This window comes from Trachypithecus francoisi, unplaced genomic scaffold (genome assembly GCF_009764315.1).
Source record: "Trachypithecus francoisi isolate TF-2019V2 unplaced genomic scaffold, Tfra_2.0 Lachesis_group3, whole genome shotgun sequence".
NCBI classification, from domain to species: Eukaryota; Metazoa; Chordata; class Mammalia; order Primates; family Cercopithecidae; genus Trachypithecus; species Trachypithecus francoisi.
The window spans coordinates 147,126,805-147,143,964 of NW_022681468.1; the positions used below are offsets into that span (position 1 = coordinate 147,126,805).

Below are 17,160 nucleotides of genomic sequence, written 5' to 3' on the forward strand. Positions count from 1 at the left end.
TCATTGCATTCTTTCCACCCATGGCAGACCCCTGAGGATCATTGTGATTCTTAAGTAGAAAGGACATTAGATGTGGGGCGTATGAGAGACCTGAGTTTTCATTTTGCCACTAATTAGTTTTATAACCTTAAGAAAGCTGTTTAGCGTTTTTAATGGGTTTTCTCTACTGTACATTGGTGGGCAAAGATGGGAGAGGTGCTTAATCTTAAGGTTTTCCTTCACCAAAGCGGCTGACACAACACTAAATAGAAACGCATCCTGCACAGCGTCCTTGCTCCGCCCTCCTCGCTTTTCTTTGAAAGGCTTTAAGCACCTCCCGCATACACTTGCTTAGCATCGCACACTGGTGTGCACCGGTGCTGCTCATTGAGTCTCTAGCTGGTGGTGTTTCACAGAGGGAATGAAATCTTGCTCTTGGGTTGTGAAACCGTAAGGACACTCCGGTCTCTAGGCTGACATTCGTTTATGGAAGTGCCCATCTCCTTTCCTCGTCACACCTAAGGCCCTTCCCCGGTCCTCCAAAGATGATTAGCTTCACGTTAGGCGGTTCTGGGGACGGCGCCAATTTGCGGGATCCTGGCCGCGCTGATGCTGAGGAAGAGGATGGATCCTTAAGGCTTGCAGGGCCTCACGATTTGCGCCCTTCATCGCGACTGCCTCAGTGTGTAATTTCGTATCGTGACAAAGCATTTCCGATTTTATTCCGAAAAGCCCAACCCTGGGGTCCCGACCATCCTTCTATAATCAATTTAACTGTCACGCTAGGAAAACACCTATGTGCGCAAACTACTTGTCTCGGAAGCCCTACTTCTCTCCTCGGGACAGGCGGGGAGTTGCGGCTGTGGCTGGAACTACGAGGCCCAGAATTCCTAGGCGCATGCGCGCTGCCATTGTGATGCTCCTTTCCCGGTAACTCGCCCTCTCAGGCAAACCTGAAGATAGCGGCAATTCTCCGGTGGGGGGCGGAGACGGTTTCTGACCGACTCTCCGCCCCCTTCGTGATAGGCAATGGGATTAGCCAACCGACGCTGCGAGTTCGGAACGCACTCTCCAATCAGCACCTGTAGCGGAGAGGTGGGCGTGCGCGCTGGCAGGGCAGGTGGGCTAGGCTGTGTCGGGTTACGAGGGGGGAGAATAACGTCGGGTCGGGTCAGCGGGCGCTGCAGTAGTCGCCGCAGCGGCGATGGGAGCGGTGGGGACGAGGCGGCGGCGGCGGCAGGAGGGGGAGCAGGTGCTGGCACAAGAGCAGAGGCTTGGGGGAGCCGGCAGCAGCAGTAACACCAGCAGCCGCCGCCGCCGCCAGTAAACGCGGACGGTACCCCAGGGGACGACCCAGCCGGCCGGCCCTGGAAGCCGCGCTCGGGTCCCGCCGCAGTCGGCGGCGGGGGATGGGCAGGCAGTGGCGGTCCCGCCTGCTGAGGGTTAACCCCCGCCGGTCCCGGTCCTGAGCTGGACCAGAGCCCTCCTCCAGAAACCCCTGCGTCCGCCACGGCCCAGGTAGGACACACCCCCCGACCCCCCAGGGCGCCGCCCTGCCCCAGTCCCGACCCCCTCCTCCGGCCGCACCCCTCGCCGAGTGACCGAGCCTGTTGAGGAGGGGAGGGGTACCGGGGACTCGCAGGTCGCTGCAAGCCCCGGGCTCGTGCCAGACCCCGTCACTCTCCATCTCGGAGATCTTTCTGGTTCTGTCCCATTTCCCCGAAGGCTGCCGCCCCGTTTTGCCCGAGGCTTTGGGTGTCTTCACTGAACTTGGAGGGTCATGAAGCTTCGTTCTGCGTCTCTCTCTGTGGGTGACCCACATATCACTCGTACTTATGCCACTCCTGGTACCAGCACCGAACACGAAGGATTCCTAGGAAATCTGAGCGCTTATTTCCCACCCACCTCCCCAACTATAATGGAAAGGAACATGGGACTACAGAATCTGTTTGCTGTGTTGTAACGACAGTGAAGGCCGCGACTTTCTCGTACTTAGGGTGCTGAAGTAATGATCTGAGGGATTTGCTCATCATTTGCTTTGACAGAGATGATGCTGACACCCTGGGATGCTGTGGGAGGGACAAAAGACCCACGTATATGTTCTGTCAAATCAGAGAAGTAAATCCATTGGGATGCCAGGATACTTTATCCTACAGCGAAGTTAATTTTGTTTCCGTCGAGGCTACAGTAGAGGTAAAAATGACATTGAGTTGTACTTTGAATTAAAGTTGATGGCTAGTAGCAATGATGGTATTAACTCTTCTCTCTCATCACTTTAGAACTTGTTCTTTCTTTGAACACTAAAGAGGACAGTTTTATTATACACTTTTAATAATGTGAAGATGTTTTGTTATTCAGTAGAAATTGAGTTTGTGTGTGTGTAGGAGGGTCATGTTATGAATGGGCACATGTGGACACACACACGCGGAGGGAGGATCCACTTAGTGTGTTTTGTTACAATGTTTGGTTCTGAGCCATTCATAACAGTTGCATTGGTATCTAAACCCTGATTTGCCACAGTATACCACAAAGATATGTTGGCTGTGTACTTTTGGCTAAATGGAATAGAATAACGTCCATTTGGGGATCGAGGGGGGAAATGATTTTAACTTATAGAGGGAATTGAATGCTATGTATTACTGGCTTTCTTTCCTTTTTTTTTTTTTTAAAGAAAGAAGCAGTAATGATGACAAATACAGCTTAATGTGACTAATCTTGAGGCATTTGTCTGAAGTCAAAAAAGTTTCAGATAATAAGTGTGTGTTATATTGTGATCTATGCAAATTGAAAACATTGAAGGAAATCTTTGATTTAGAAGCTTATGTTTTCCTATATGATAACATTTTATCAAGACTCGGAAAGGGACATTTGAAGCATGGTTTTAAAGGAAAGTTTCTCTAACATTTTTCTTTTATGATAGAATGTTAGGAAATGCTTTTTCCCCTCTTCCAGTTTTAGACACATAGAAGAAATTAAAGTCCATAACTTCATTAATTTAATATGTAATATCAAGTTGATGCAAATTTCTACATTGGTAGGGGGCTGACTGAGAATAATATATCTTGCTCATTATCTTGTACTATAGTTAATACATAATTTAGTAAATTCTCTACTGCATTATATATGACTTCAGTTTTTTGTATCTTCTTTTGATTTTAAGTGCTGATTATTTTAATACTTAAGGAAATCTTCATGAGGTTAGACCTCATTTGCTTTAGCAAATTGAACTCAATTATGTGGGGCTTCACATATCTTTAGATGTAATACTAGAAGGGAAGTTTGTATAATTTAGACAATTTTTGAGGGTATTTTACTTCTAAAAAGTGCACTAAAAATATGGCAACAATAAGTTATTGGTTTTTCACAGTAAATATTACAGATCCGAGTTAGCTGTGATCATGGAATTTAAATTTCACTTTGGTTGGGGGCAGCCAATTTTTTTATATGCTTTATGACTTTAAAAAGTAACATATATCCAGATGACTGCTTGATTGCAACTCATGAGAGACTGAGCCAGAACCACCTACCGGAGACACTTTCAGATTCTAATCCTCAGAAACTGTGTGAGTTAATAAACGTTTGCTGCTTTAAAAAAAAAAAACAATAATTCATGCCTGTAATCCCAGCACCTTGGGAGGCCAAGACAGGAGGAGGCCAAGGCACTTGAGCCCAGGAGTTTGAGACCAGCCAAGGTAACACAGGGAGATCCTGTCTCTACAAAAAACAAACAAACAAAAATTTAGCCGGGCATGGTGGCTCACACCTGTGGTTCTAGCTACTAGGGAGACTGAGGGGGAGGATCAGAGGTTGAGGCTGCTGTGATCTGTAATTGCTCCACTGCACTCCAGCCTAGGTGACAGAGCAAGAGCCCATCTCTTAAATAAATAAAAATCTATGACAAGGGAAAGTGTTTATGATCATTATTGAACTAGTAAGAACTGAGTTGATCAGCAAAATAAAAAGTCTTTGAGAATTATGGAAAATATAGCTATAGCTTTCTTCTTTCCACACTTAAAAAAAGCTCCTATAGGAAATATTCCTTTATAAATATATAGCAAATAGTCTTTTCAATTTGAGGGTATGCTACTCAGAATTACTCTAGTCATGTATTCATTTTTTGCTCTTGTTGAGGTTTTTGAGAGACACTCAAAATGCAGCCAGAGCTATTTCTGTTTATTTGATTAGTAATATTGCAATATACCTTCAATATTTATGGATTTTTGAATTGAAATACATTTTATTCAGTTTTATTTCCTAGTCTTTTTTTTTTTTTTTTGTCATCCAGCATATTGTAAACAATGTGTGGTAGTGGAAGTTTTTTCCCCAGGCTTCAGTGGATAGAACCTTTTATGCTGAAAATACTGAATGCTTTTAAGTTTAATATCATACTTCCATATTTGGTGAAAGAGCCTTTAAGTTCACATGAAAAAATTCAGTTTTTTAGAACTAAATTTTGAGCATAAGAACAACACATATTACTACTCAAAACTGCCTCATTAAAGTCTGGTGATCCTTGACTATAGGTTTATAGTACAGATTGAAATTATGTTATTACATAATTTGAATGTCAATTTTGCTAGATAATTTCATCTTTTCAGTAGGTGATTTTTAAGTAGACTTCTTAGTATATTTTCATTAATGTCATGTGACTTTATTCTTGATACTTAAGTGAACATATAGTACTTACAAACTTTTGTGAACATTTTGGATTTTTTTCCTTTGTTTTTTTTTAACCTTTGTCTATATAATCCTTCGTGTTTTGGAATGTTCATAGCTGTTTTTTATTGTGTTATAGGAATTTGTTTTCACTTCAGTTAGGGTAAAGCTTCCCAATGTAAAAAACTTGTGTCCTCTGAAAAGAATCTGGGATGTAACAGTGTCTCCTAAAGAGTGGAAGTTAGTAAGTAGCTTCTTAGCTTCCTTTGGTAAGCTATCAAGACTTAACCATGTTTTCAGAATCATTATTTTTTTAAACAGAGAATTAACATCTTTATTGAAAATAAGAATCAGCATTTAAAAATGTTTGAATTAGAAAACATATTTTCCATTATATTTGTTTTTACCAAAATGCTTGTATAATGAATACTTTAACATTTGTCTTTTTCTTTCTGCAGTTTCAAAGTAGTTGCCTTTAAAAAATGAAGTTGCACTTTCCCTCATCTTGTTCTAGCCATATGATCAATTGAAAGACTGTATTTTGTTCATATTTGTCGAACATTTAATTTTCCACGTTATTTATTATAGATGAAGTTTGTAAAGCCTTTTTAAATTTCTTCATCCTCCAAGTGCTTCAGTTTCTAAAATATCTAAAAGTTTTATCACCATTTTTTAGCTGGGCATGGTGGCTCACGCCTGTAATCCCAGCAGTTTTGGAGGCCAAGGTGGGTGAATCACTTGAGGTCAGGAGTTGGAGACAAGTCTGGCCAACGTGGCGAAACTGCATCTCAGCTAAAAATAGAAAACTTAGCAGGGTGTGGTGGCATGCACCTGTAATCCCAGCTACTCAGGAGACTGAGGCAGGAGAATTGCTTGAGCCCGGGAGGGGGAGGCTGCCGTGAGCTGAGATTGTGCCACTGCACTCCAGCCTTGGTGACAGAGTGAGAGTCTGTCTCAAAAACAAAAACAAAAATCACTTTTCAATGACCAATAAGGCAAAGATGAGGGGAGGAAAATAGGAAAAAATGAATAACCAAAGAAAAAAATGTGAGCCTTGCCTCTCATGGAAATTTGATTTAAGAAATATCATCTGGAGGCTAAATTATATGGTAGATAATAAACTAGATTAGGACTTCTTTTCTGCTGGATTTCCCTAGCACTTAAAAAATTCAATATATCCAAGACAATAGTCAGTTCTCTTTTTAACTTCCTTAATTCTATAAATAAAGGCATTATCATTCAATCATACAGGATCAAAACACACATTCTCTCTCTCTCTCTCTTTTGTTTTTTCTTTTTTTCTTTTGGCTCCCTATTTATCCTGCATCTTGCCCACATAAAACCTCTGCTTTCTTTCTTTTTTTGGAGACAGGGTCTTGCTCTGTTGCCCAGGCTAGAGTGCCATGATTATAGCTCACTGCAGCCTTGACCTCCTGGGCTCAGGCAGTCCTCCCACCTTAGCCTCCTGGGTAGCTGGGACTATGGGCATATGCCACCACACCTGGCTAATTTTAAAAATTTTTGTATAAGTGGGATCCCACTATGTTGCCCAGGCTGGTCTTGAACTCCTGAGTTCAAGCAATCCTCCCACCTCAGCCTCCCAAAGTGCAGGAATTATAGGCATGAGCCACAATGCCTAGCCTTCTGCATTTTATTTCCATTGCTACCACCTTACTTCTATCTCTGTGAAACTTTGAACTACTGTAGTCATCCCCATCTGAGGGGCATACATTCCAGGACCTCCAGTGGCTGCCTGAAACCTCAGTACCTTACCCTATGGGTAATTATGCTTTTCCTATACATACATAACTATGATAAAGTTTATAAATTAAGCGTAGTAAGGGAGTAAAAACAATAGCTAATAATAAAATAGAATAGTTATCATAATATGCCAGCATCACTACTCTTGTGTTTTAGGGCCATTATTAAGTAAAATAAGACTTAGTTACTTGAATACAAGCACTGCTGTGCTGAGACAGTAATCTAACAACCGAGATGGCTACTAAGTGACAAACAGTAAGGCAGCATAGACAGTGCGGATCCATGCTAGACAAAGGGATGGTTCACGTCCTAGGTGCAACAGAGCTGAATGGCTTGAGATTTCATCACCATACTCAAAACAACATGCAATTTAAAACTTATGAATTGTTTATTTCTGGAGTTCTCCATTTAATATTTTTGGACTGTGGTTGACCATGGGTGACTGAAACTGCAGATAGTGAAACCATGGATAAGGGGGATTACTGTATAATAGTAGCCTCATTCCTTGATTGAATACTTGCTAAGCATCTGCCATGTTACTGTGCTAGGGGTTAGAGATTTAACAGCCGACAGGATAAATAATCTACTCACTTTTGGAGCTTACAAATAGTGGAAGTAGTCATTTGCAGAGGAAGGAATTACAAGTGTTCCAAGTATTGTGAATGGAAGATGCAGACATGAACATTTAACAGACCTAACAGTCAAGAGGTGGGTTCAGGGAAGAAGTTTCTGTGTCATCAGCCACAGTTCATTCTACATACTTCACCAGGTTCAGAGGCTAGTGGATATGTTATCCCTATAATTCGTTAAATAATTAAATAAATAATGAAAAAATAAATGTTTTTAAATTTAAGAGGCTATTTGGAATTAAATGTCCACACAACCCCTGAAACAGCTTTAGACAAGTTCTTTCAGAACACAAGAACACTTGGAAGAGTTTTGTCCTAAAGAGTCCCTGTTCTCCCTCCAGTATGGGTTTCTGCTTTGCATTCTCCCAAGCCTCAATTGCTTGAATACTGACAAAGTTCCTATGTTATGTTTTTACACTCTCTATTTGAACCATGAGAAGTTAGGACTGTGTTACCAGAAGCCAGAGTAGAAGCCATGGTTACAGGAAAGAGGTGTTCCAAGTAGATGGCTATAGTGTCTCTGTAGCTAGGGTTCAGCATCTTATAGGTGATTCATTAAATGTACAAGTGATTAGGATATATTAGGATATATTATATTATACTGTGCCTGGCCAGTTTTGCTGTTTTTAAAAAAAGGAAGTTAAGGCCAGGCGGGGTGGCTCATGCCTGTAATCTTAGCACTTTGGGAGGCCTAGGCGGGCAGATCATGAGGTCAGGAGTTCGAGACCAGCCTGGCCACTATGGTGAAACCCTGTCTCTGCAAAAAATACAAAAATTAGCAGGGTATGGTGGCACACACCTGTAGTCCCAGCTACTTGGGAAGCTGAGGCAGAAGAATCACTTGAACCCGGGAGGTGGAGCCTGCAGTGAGCCAAGACAGTGCCATTGCACTCCAGCTTGAGTGACAGAGCAAGACTCCATCTCCAAAAAAAAAAAAAAAAGGAAGTTAATATACTTAAAATGTTATTACAATGAAGATACAGAAAAGGTTCTGTATTGATTTTTCTTTGTCTTAGTGGGAATCACAGACATAATGCTTTGCTCGATTGATTTGGTTATAGTAGATTTTACTTGAGGAATGATTTTGTTTACCCAAGGAATGTGTAGTGTTTTCCTTAACAATCTGGCCATGTAAGTTACACTGTACTTCCTGTACGGGAAGGATTTGTTTATGTGTTGCTAGTATGGTTGCCAGGGAGAGGAAAACTAGGTTGTTTACACTTTTATTTTGTTGTCAGTAATTGTAACCATACTGACCTGTAAAGCTTCTCTTTGCTTTTAATAGATATTTTACTTAGATTTATTGAGCTCAGAGAGATTGCAGGTTGCCCGAAGTATAATTTACCTCCCCTGAAAGTTTATAAAGAACAGTTGAAGTATGAGTGGTGAATAAACTTACCTTCTCTTCTTTTGCCGTCAGCAAATGGAGTTCTTTACAAATCTTCATTTCTTTTTACTAACTCTTCAGAGGAGCTCTTGCTAAGATCTATGGGATAAAAACAAAAACAAAAACAAAATCCCATTGGGCTTATCCTATCCTTGCACCTTATTTCTGTTGTTTATCAGTATATTAGATGCCTTGAAAAATTTAGCAGATGTGTACTCTTTGTAAACTTGTTTCTACACATGATCTTGTTTTATTTTAAAACATAACAATTTAGATACTTTTTTTTTGAGATGGAGTTTTTTTTTTGTTTTTTGTTTTTTGTTTTTTTTTTGAGATGGAGTCTTGGTCTGTCACCCAGGCTGGAGTGCAGTGGCTGGATCTCTGCTCACTGCAAGCTCCGCCTCCCGGGTTTACGCCATTCTCCTGCCTCAGCCTCCTGAGTAGCTGGGACTACAGGCGCCCGCCACCTCACCCGGCTAGTTTTTTGTATTTTTTTTTTTTAGTAGAGACGGGGTTTCACCGCGTTAGCCAGGATGGTCTCGATCTCCTGACCTCGTGATCCGCCCGTCTCGGCCTCCCAAAGTGCTGGGATTACAGGCTTGAGCCACCGCACCCGGCCTGAGATGGAGTTTTGCTCTTGTCACCCAGGCTGGAGTGCAATGGCACGATCTCAGCTCACTGCAACCTCCGCCTCCCGGGTTCAAGCAATTCTCCTGCCTCAGCCTCCCGAGTAGCTGGAATTACAAGCGCCCGCCACCATGCCCAGGTAATTTTTTTTTTGCATTTTTAGTAGACATGGGGTTTCATCATGTTGGCCAGGCTGGTCTCAAACTCCTGACCTCAGGTGATCCACCCACGTTGGCCTCCCAAAGTGCTGGGATTACAAGTGTGAGCCACCAGGTCTGGCCAAAGAGTAGAATCTTATATAAACTATATGACAGTTATAAAACTGTGCTATTTGGTGAATTATCTAGTTTCCCTCCTAAATGTAGGAGAAGTTTATTCCTTTAGCCTGAGAGATAATAGTGATAGTAATCGTCTTCTAAGTGGACTTTTTTTCCTCTTACATCATATCATCCTCCTGCTCCTGAAGGGGTGCCTTCAGGCCCACCCTGTGCCACCTTGCCGACCGAAACAGAATGATATCCATCCTCTTCCTAGCCTGGTTTTTGCAGTTTGAACTCAGTTTACCTTTCAGGCCTATGTATTCTTTCTCCCAATAAGCACCCTTTTCACGTAGACCAAGCTTATCCAACCTGCGGCCCATGGGCCGCACGCAGCCCAGTATGGCTTTGAATGTCACAAATTTGTAAACTTTCTTAAGACATTATGAGCTTTTGTAGTGTGTGTGTTTATGTGTGTGTGTGTTTAACTCATCAGCTATCGTTAGTGTTAGTTTATTTCATGTATGGTATAAGACAGTTCTTCCACTGTAGCTCAGAGAAGCCAAAAGATTGGACACCCCGCCATCAGAGAAATGCAAATCAAAACCACAATGAGATACCATCTCACACCAGTTAGAATGGCAATCATTAAAAAGTCAGGAAACAACAGGTGTTGGAGAGGATGTGGAGAAATAGGAACACTTTTACACTGTTGGTGGGATTGTAAACTAGTTCAACCATTACGGAAAACAGTATGGCAATTCCTCAAGGATCTAGAACTAGATGTACCTTATGACCCAGCCATCCCACTACTGGGTATATACCCAAAGGATTATAAATTATTCTACTACAAAGACACATGCACATGTATGTTTATTGCGGCACTATTCACAATAGCAAAGACTTGGAATCAACCCAAATGTCCATCTGTGACAGACTGGATTAAGAAAATGTGGCACATATACACCATGGAATACTATGCAGCCATCAAAAAGGATGAGTTTGCGTCCTTTGTAGGGACATGGATGCAGCTGGAAACCATCATTCTTAGCAAACTATCACAAGAAGAGAAAACCAAACACCGCATGTTCTCACTCATAGGTGGGAACTGAACAATGAGATCACTTGGACTCGGGAAGGGGAACATCACACACTGGGGCCTATCATGGGGAGGGGGGAGGAGGGAGGGATTGCATTGGGGAGTTATACATGATATAAATGATGAATTGATGGGTGCTGACAAGTTGATGGGTGCAGCACACCAACATGGCACAAATATACATATGTAACAAACCTGCACGTTATGCACATGTACCCTAGAACTTAAAGTATAAAAAAAAAAAAAAAAAAGATTGGACACCCCGATATAGACTAATCTTATCATTTATTTTCCCATGCACTTGTATGTTATGCTTATTTCCTCTTCTGTGCCTTTGCATACCTCCTTAGTTAACTTTTGCCTTGAAACAAAGCACCCCAAAATTTAGATGCTAAAACAATAATTACTTATGAGTTAACTGTTCTGTGGGTTGGCAGTTTAGGCTCAGCTGAATAGTACTTTTTTTGGTCTTGTTTGTTCTCATTTATATGAGACAGTTGGCTAGCTTGAGTTTGTTCTCATGAGTCTGGGCTCCAAAAGTAGCAAAAGAGGGCAAGTCCAGTGTATAAGTGCTTTTCTGGATTCTGGGTCATGTTTGCTAATGTCCCATTGGCCAGAACAAGTCACATGGCCAACCTGTTTCAGAGAAGGAGAAAGGAACCAAAGGAATGATCTACCTCTTTTGTTAGAGACAAGATCTTGCTATGTTGCCCAGGCTGGATTGAAACTATTGGGCTCAAGCAATCTTCCTGCCTCAGCCTCTCTAGTAGCTGGGATTGTAGGCATGTGCCACAGTGCCCAGCACAATCCTATCTCTCCATAGGATATGTATCAAGGGCACATTGCAAAGGGATGTATGTACAGGCATGGGAGAAATATGTGGCTATTTTGCAATCGACCAGACCCTCTTCTACAAATCATATCCACCTCTTGTAAGAAACTTTGTATGACAATCCTAGCTAGTATTAACCGCCCCGTTCAATTTTTTGTATGCATTTGGCCCTTACAAATTGATCAAATTGATGTAGGTTAACTTTTTCTATTTTTTACCTTTTTTTTTTTTGAGATGGAGTTTCACACTTGTCACCTAGACTGGAGTGCAATGGTGCAGTCTCAGTTCACTGCGTCCTCCGCGTCCTGGGTTCAAGCGATTCTCCTGTCTCAGCCTCCTGAGTAGCTGGGATTACAGGCACTTGCCACCATGCCTGGCTCATTTTTATATTTTTAATAGAGATAGGGTTTCACCGTGTTGGCCAGGCTGGTCTCAAACTCCTGACTTCGTGATCCGCATGCCTTGGCCTCCCAAAGTGCTGGGATTATAGGCATGAGCCACGGTGCCAAGTCCCTATTTTTTTGCCTTTTGAACCCAGATAGTTACTGTTAATTTCTGTTTTTGTATTATGTGTTCTCATTCAAATATTATTTTGGAAATAATTATTTTTTGAAATAATAACTTTTCTTCCCCTGATTGTTAACTCATTAAGGGCAAAGCTATGCATTATGCTTCTTTTTTCTCTTCCATGTATTCATGACAATTTATTGAATGAGCATGTGTTAAATTTTCAAATCAACTGTCCAGTTATTTGCCGAAGGACTATTTAATTTCATTCAGCCATATGGGAGGTGAAAGGTTCTATGGTAGGTATTAGGCTAGATGCTAGATGAGTAGAATTGAATGAGTAGATGCTCGTGACCTCAAGGAATGTGTACTCTATTAGGAAAATGTAAATTGTGTGCGTGCTTCTAAGGTTGTTTCTTTATTCCAAACCTATATTTCTGCTTCATGCTCAACTCACAGGTTAGCTGGCTTTTTTTTTATTGTGTAGATGGGGCACTCTTCTGCTGTCTCTCACATTGCTAGATTATTGTTGCCTAATCTATTCTATGTCTGGCTTTCTCTGTTTCTGGTTTGTATAGCTATTATTTGTTACTGTTCTTTATAAGCTATATTAATCATGGTATATATAACACATATATGTGCAGTTTAAGGAATAATTGATTATAAAAACAGTGTTCAATAAATAAAACATTGCCAGCATCTCAGACTCCCGTTCCTGATCTCACCTGCCTTTTTTGTTTTGTTTTGTTGAGATGGGATCTCCCTATGTTGTTTAGGCTAGTCTCAAACTGCTGGGCCCAAGTGATCCTCAGCCTCCCTAAAAAAGTAGCTGTGATTACTACAGGTGTAAGTTGCCTGGCTTTCACCTACTTTCTTTACCCCAGAGCTATCCATTCTTATGATATTTATGATAATAATGTTTTTGCTTTTCTTTATAAACTTACGATCTATATTTGCATCTCCATTTAATGTAGTTTAGTTTTGCTTATTTTTGAGCTTTTATCTGTAAAAGGGCTCATACTGTGTATATTATTTTGTCTTGCTTAACTTTTTTCAGTGTTGTTTGTGAGATTTATATAGTTCAGTATAGCAATATTTTCTTCATTTTCTTTTTAGTGTAGTTTTGTGGTAAGTGGAATAATGGCCCCCCAAAATGTTCATGTCATAATCCCCAACACATGAATATGTTAACTTATGTAGCAGAAGAGACTTTGCAGATGTGATTAAATTAAGGCTCTTGCGAGAGGAGGATTTTCCTTGATGATCTTGGTCGATCCGATGTAATCACAAGGAGGTGCTCATAAGAGGGAGGCATATACTTTGTCAGAGAGAGATAAAGAGATGTGACAGTGGAAACAAGGGTCAGAGAGAGATTTGAAGATGTTATACTACTGACTTTGAAGGTGGGGGATGAGGCGGTAAACCAAATAATTCAGGCAAGCTGGGCCTGGTGGTGCACTTGTATTCCCAGCTATTTGGAAGGCGAGGCAGGAGGATCTCTTGGGCTCAGGACTTTGAGACTGTAGTGTGTAATAATTGAGCCTGTGAATAGCTAGCTACTGCACTCCAGCCTGGAGAACATAATGAGACCCTGTCTCTTAAAAAAACAAAACAAAAAAACGAAAACAAAAACAAAACAGAATTCAGGTGGGTTCTAGAAGCTAGAAAAGGTAAGGAAATAAATTCTCCCTAGAGCTTTAGCCCAGTAGAAGCCCAGACTTCTGACCTCTAGAGCTATTAGATTATAAATTTGTGTTGTTTTTGCCACTATATTTGTCATATTTGTTACGGCAGCAGTAAGAAGCTGCTATATGAATGTATATACTGGATGAATATACTATAATTTATCCATTCTTCTCTTGCTGGACATTTGGGTTGTTTGTAGTTTTTACCATTTATGGACAAGGTGACTGAACATTCTTGTACCTGTTTGCTGGTGTGCATAGAGAAAAGGTATTTCTAGGATATATACCTAGTAAAGGAGTTGCTGAGTCACAGGGTATGCATATCTTCAGCTTTCTTTTATAATACACTACAATACCATTTTCAAAGTACATTCCCTTAGCATGCACACTGGACGATTAGCAAGCAACAACAAAGTATATTCCTACTAGAGGTGTACAAAAGTCCTCACTTTTTAATTTAAATACTTTCTTCTGTGATATTAACTATGATAATGCCTCTTTTATATGGGTGAGTACTCAAAATTTGCTTCAAGTTAAAACACATTTGAGAACTAATCCATACTTTTTTTTTTTTTTTTTTGAGACAGGGTCTTGTTCTGTTACCCAGGCTGGAATGCAGTGGCACAATCATGGCTCACTGCAGCTTTGAACTTCTAGGCTCAAGTGATCCTCCTGCTTCAGCTTTCTGAATAGCCAGGACTATAGATGCATGCCACTACACCTAATTTTTAAAATTTTGTACAGACGGCATCTTACTATGTTGCCTAAGCTGGTCTTCAACTCCGGGGCAGTCGTCCCACCTCCACCTCCCAAAGTGCTGGGATTACAGGTGTGAGCCACCTCGCCTGTCCTAATCTGTACTTTTGCCAGTCTAAAAATAGTAAGTGGCATTGGTTTATTTTTATTCCCTTTTTGATCAACTAATTATATTAACTTTATTTTTAAAGCTTTGTTTTTTTTGAGACAGGGTCTCACTTTGTCATCTAGGCTGGAGTGCAGTGGCATGATCTTGGCTCACCACAACTTCTGCCTCCTGGGCTCAAGCAATCTTCCCACCTCAGCCTCCTGAGTAGTTGGGACCACAGGCACATGCCACCATGCCAGGCTAATTTTTTTTTTTGTAGTGATGGGGTTTTGCCATGTTGTCCAGGTTGGTCTCATACTCCTGGGCTCAAGTGATCTACCTGCCTTGGCCTCCAAAAGTGCTGAAATTATGGTTGTGAGCCACCATGCCCAGCCAAAAATTTTTTTAAATTGAGGTAAAGCATGCAAATATAATTTACCGTCTTTACCATTTTATATGTACAGTTCAATAACAATAAATACATTTATATTCTTTTTTTTCCCTTTCTTCCCCCTCCCCTTCCCCTTTTTAGCTTCTGATAAACCACCAATCTACTCTCTGTCTTCATGAGATTCACTCTTTTAGCTCTGGCATATGAGTGAGAACATATAACGTTTGTCTTTCTGTACTTGGCTTATTTCACTTAAGGTAATGGCCTCCGGTTCCATCCATGTTGCCGCAAATAAGAGCATTTCATTCTTTTTTATGGCCAAATAATATTCCATATTTTCTTTATCCATTCATCTGGATAGACACTTAAGTTGATTCCATTTTGGCTATTGTTAATAGTGCTGCAGTAAACATGGGAGTGCAGATATCTCTTTGCTCTATTGATTTCCTTTCTTTTGGATGTATACCCTGTAGTGGAATTGCTGGATAATATGGAAGTTCTAGTTGTGGTTGTTTTGGGGAACCTCCATACTGCCTCCATAGTGGCTGTACTAATTTCCATTCCTACCAGCAGTGCATGAGGGTTCCCCTTTCTCCGTATCCTTGTCAGCATTTGTTATTGCCTTTTTCGTATAAGCCATTTTAACTGGGGTGAGATGATACCACATTGTGGTTTTGATTTACATTTCTCTGATGATTAGTGATATTAAGCATTTTTTCATATACCTGTTGGCCACTTGTGTTTCTTTCTTTTTTTTTTTTCTTTTAGTGAGGCGGGGTCTCATTGTATTGCCCAGGCTGGCCTCAAACTCCTGGGCTCAAGTGATCCTCCGGCTTTGGCCTCCCAGAGTGCTGAGATGATAGGCATGAGCCACTGCTCTTGGCCCATATGTCTTTTTGTTTTTGAGAGATGTCCATTCAGATCTTTTGCCCATTTAAAAATCAGATTATTTAATTTTTTTGCTATTGTGTTGTTTGCACTCCTTGTATATTCTGGTTAACTCCTTGTCAGATGGATAGTTTGCAAATATTTTCTCCCATTCTGTGGGTTGTCTACTTTGTTGATGGTTTCCTTTGCTGTGCAGAAGCTTTTTAGTTCGCTGTAATCCCAATTGTCTATTTTTGCCTTGGTTGCCTGTGCTTTTTTTTTTTTTTTTTGAGACGGAGTCTCGCTCTGCCGCCCAGGCTGGAGTACCTCGCCTGGCTAGTTTTTTGTATTTTTAGTAGAGACGGGGTTTCACTGTGTTAGCCAGGATGGTCTCGATCTCCTGACCTCGTGATCCGCCCATCTCGGCCTCCCAAAGTGCTGGGATTACAGGCTTGAGCCACTGCGCCCGGCCAAGTTGCCTCTGCTTTTGAGATTTTACACAAGAAATCTTTGCCCAGATCAGTGTACTGGAGTGTTTCCCCAGTGTTTTCTTCTAGTTATTTCACAGTTTCAGGTCTTAGATTTAAGAAGTCTTTAATCCATTTTGATTTGATTTTTGTGTATGGTGAAAGATAGGGGTTTTTCTGTTACTACTAACTTTAAAAGTAAAATTATAACAATGCAAATGCTGTAATTTAATTTGTAATAATATTAGTAAGGTAATTTTCTTTTGCTGACAAAAATATTTTTGTATGAATTTGATAAGTAGTATTTGTATAATAGTTTCAATTCTGGGCCTCTGTGCAAAAATGATAATTTCCTTTAATATTTAAGTGGTACAGGACCTGTTTTGGACAGTATTATGTCTGTGAATGTCCGTTTCTCTTCTGTTGGTTAGGAAACATGCAGAATTACTTAAGTAATAACTACCTTTTTTTTTTTTTTGAGACGGAGTTTTGCTCTTGTTGCCTAGGCTGCAGTGCAGTGGTGTGATCTCAGCGCACCACAACCTCCACCTCCCAGGTTCAAGTGATTCTCCTGCCTGAGCCTCCCTAGTAGCTGGGATTATAGGAATGCACCACCATGCCCGGCTAATTTTGTATTTTTAGTAGAGACAGGGTTTCTCCGTTTGGTCAGGCTGGTCTCGAACTCCCGACCTCAGGTGATCCACCCATGTTGGCCTCCCAAAGTGCTGGGATCATAGGCATGAGCCACCGCACCTGGCCAATTTTATTGAGCACAGTCAGTGAACTAGGCACTGTGATGAATAAACACTTTACATTTATCTTAGAACTTTTAATGCTTAGCAACTGTCATTACTCTTTTTTTTTTTAATAGATGAGAAAATTGAGGTACAGAGAAGTTAAGTAATGGGCCCAATAGCCAGAATTTGAATCTAGGTACAGTAGTCTAGTCTTAATCTCTATTTTGTGAGGAGTTCCTCGAGTTAGAAGACAATAAACTTACTGTAGTGTTATGTTAATATCTCAGATAATACTGTTTTAAGGAGTTCTTTTTGTTAAGTCTTGTTTGGTCTGGCTTATGTTTCTTAAAGTTTCTATACAATTTAAAAAATATTTCCTGGCTGGGCATGGTGACTCATGCCTGTAACCCCAGCACTTTGGGAAGATCTCTTGAA

At 40.9% G+C, this 17,160-nt stretch overlaps 1 protein-coding gene across 6 annotated transcripts in view; it reads left to right on the top strand.

The window, feature by feature from the left end:
• The first annotated feature begins 945 nt into the window (after positions 1 to 945).
• The window catches only part of TTBK2 (tau tubulin kinase 2), a 168,436-nt gene continuing 152,221 nt past the window's right edge, over positions 946 to 17,160 (top strand). For 2 of the 6 annotated variants that reach the window (XM_033190390.1, XM_033190399.1), the window contains exon 1: positions 1,102 to 1,497. The gene's annotated coding sequence lies outside the window, so the exon portion shown is untranslated. The other 4 variants (XM_033190392.1, XM_033190391.1, XM_033190394.1 and 1 more) reach the window with 4 other exon arrangements.